We start from the raw sequence: 3,237 nt of genomic DNA, 5'->3' as shown, positions 1-3,237 counted from the left end.
GTATGGACATTAAGGCAATGCACACATGGCGTTGAGATGGGTGGTGGGCTCATGGTGCTTATTCACCTCTCTTTGATTAGGGCAAGGGAGAGGGTAAGGCCAATGGACCATATATGATCCATATGAAAGTTGTAAAGCAAAGAGAAACGATATATACGATCCATATGAAAGTTGTAGAGTAATGATAAAAGATATGCCAACATTTAGTGAGGCCTTGTCTAAATTTTGCAAGCCCTTGTCTTCTTACAGAGAAGGGGATCGATGCTCAATTCCCTACCTAGTGCTCCACTTTTTACACCAGCTTAAATCTTTGGAAGGGCATATTCCTTTCACGTCTATAGCTTTGGTATATGGACATTGGGGCAATGCACACACATGGCATTGCCCCAATGTCCATACCAAAGCTATAGATGTGCAAGGAATATGCCCTTCAGGGCAATGTCATGTGTGCATTGCCCCAATGTCCACACCAAGGCTATAGATGTGCAAGGAATATGCCCTTCCAAAGATTTAAGCTGGTGTAAAAAGTGGAGAACAAGGAAGGGAATTGAGCACCTATCCCCCTCAAGGTCTTGCAAAGTTTAGACAAGGGCCTCACCAAATGTTGGCATATCTTTTCTCATTACTCTACAACTTTCATATGGATCGTATATCGTTTCTCTTTGCTCTACAACTTTCATATGGATCATATATGGTCCATTGGCCTTTTTTAAACTCTCTCCCCCCTAGACCAATCAAAGACAGGTGAATAAGCACCCTTAGCCCACCACCCATGCCCACCACCCATCTCCATGATGTCACCCATTAAGCAACAAAAGTTTGTAAGCAACCTTATTTACGTCCACTTTTTGACCTCTCTCAAGTTGAATACTATATGTGCTTCTATTATATATAGGTGCCATGTTACTATCATGTGACACTCACTTCCTAGACCACATGTCCTCCATCATTGCATAGTCACCTCACACCCTATCATTGGCTCCTTTTGTCTCTCTCCTTTTAGAAATGTGTGCCCCATGATCATTCCCCCCATAGCACGCACTCTGTAAACATCCCAACCACTGCACTATTGCCACCTTTTTAAACTTATGCCTACCTAGTAAGCTTGAATAGTGATTTTAATCACATGTGTTTCATTATTTAAGTTGACCCCATAATAAGATTGCCTATTTCTAGAATTTTCAACATAAAGATCTTGGGAACTTGTACCAATGTAGGCCAGTTCCTTTTAACAAACATTGTTGAATGTGTATTTGTATAAAGCATGTAATCAAAATGTTGTGCCTATAGGCTACAAAACCTTTGAATAAGATGGATTCAAGATAATTATGTTTTATAAATTGTACATTAGATTCTAATCCAGCATATGCCTTATTTCCTCTACATGTCATTTTTTGTATCAACATATATATTTAACATTTCAAGCATCTAAACTCTTACAGCTTGTGATTGTGTGCATTTTACATCTATACATGTCATTTTTTATAACGTATATATTTAACATTTCAAGCATCTAAACCCTTATGACTTGTAATTGTGTGCATTCGTATTCGTACATTCTAAAGGTTAATGAAAATATAGTGTTTGTTAAAAATTGTCCACTTGCAAAATCAAGCTCTAGTAGTTTAGTAACTAGCTAAATTGCTATGAATAATACATATCAAAAATAGAGATGGAGGGGCGGGTATTTTTTGAAGAGCAAATTTTTGTGAAATTTTTAATAAAATCTTAATCATAGAGACTCTCTCTAGGTTTCTTCTTACTCCCTCTCTCTCTAGGCTCCACCCTCTCTCTACTACCCTCTACCTCTCTTTACCACTCTCTATTTCTCTTTATACCTTTCTTCCACCCTCTACATCTCTCTCGATTTCTCTATATATCTCTCTAGCTCTCTTTATTTTGCTCTACATCTCTCTATCACTTTCTTACCTTTTATGTCCCCCCCCCCCCCCCCTCTCTCTCTCTCTCTCTCTCTCTCTCTAATATTTTACGTTTTTTCTCATCATAAATAAAGTAAATTGAATCCAATTTAAAAAATCCCTTCCCATATACTTATCATGTTTTTTTATTATAATTGTCACTCTCTTAATAACAAATTTGGTTTTTATCATGAGACACATGATAGTTCTACCAAAATGGTTTTTGTCATGCGATACATGCTGGTTGTTCATCACCAAATCAGGAACACTTGAACCTTGCAAGAGAGTGCACAAGGGGAAGAAGGGAAGAATGCAAGGGTCTATGCCAGTTTTCACCTCTAACGGTTCAAGATTTAACAGCCCTCTCTTGTGGAGAAGCTATTGTCCTCAACCTTGCCTCCAATGGTGTCAACCCAATGGAGCTAATGCAAATGGGTGGGGAGCCAAGAGGGAAGGAGCTATGGAAAGCTTAACCTCTACCTCAATGCCTATGTGTATGCAAAGAGAGTGAGAGAGATAGAGATAGAGAAGAAGTTGGAAGGGGAGAGAAAGAAGGGGGGAGAGAGAGAGAGGGGGGGGAGGGGAGATGATGAAGCTACCTTTTGTCCTAAAGAGGCATTGAACGGATTAGGGTGGCTTACATGGACCTTGACATGAAGCAAGGGCCAATTCTTAGGTGGTATAACCGATAGTGAGGCCTTGGTGAGACACCTAATGCTAGGGAGGGTTTCTAAAGTTGAGGTAAAAGGATGTCGTACCTCCCTTGGGAGTCCATGGGCTTGGGTTCTTCCTCTATCATGAGAGGAAAGTGGAAAGTTGAAACATAATAATCTGTGTGGCAAGTTGGCGCATCATAATTTGTGTGTCCCAATTGATTTGATAATGGTTATGTCCCATCCATCCTTTTCTAGGAAGGAACTCTTCTTTGCATGGTACTTGCAATTACATAAAACTTCCCCTCTAAGAGATTATTCCCAATGTGAAAAAACTGAGTATACTTTAAAGATCAAGGGCATTGTTGAATCCCTTGGGTGTATCAATGTATTGGTGGAAGATGATGGTTTGGTGAGTGTCTATTTGAATATGCTTGGAAAAGAGTAAAAGCCATTCAAGACCTCCATTACAGTCAAAGAGAATGTTTCCAACTTTTGGGACTTTGTTAATGATGATCATAGAATAAAAGTCTCTAGGTGAGGACTCTTCTTCACAAAGCAAGAACACATTAGAATAGGCCTTCTACTCTAAATCAAGTAGACGCAGAGGTAGAGGTCATGATAGAGGCCAAGGTGGTGGCCAACAAGGAAACCAGAATTATGGA

The sequence above is a fragment of the Cibotium barometz genome, chromosome 58 (assembly GCF_041138505.1).
Source record: "Cibotium barometz isolate CiBa-2024 chromosome 58, ASM4113850v1, whole genome shotgun sequence".
NCBI lineage: Eukaryota > Viridiplantae > Streptophyta > Polypodiopsida > Cyatheales > Cibotiaceae > Cibotium > Cibotium barometz.
This window is presented reverse-complemented; position numbering follows the sequence as displayed.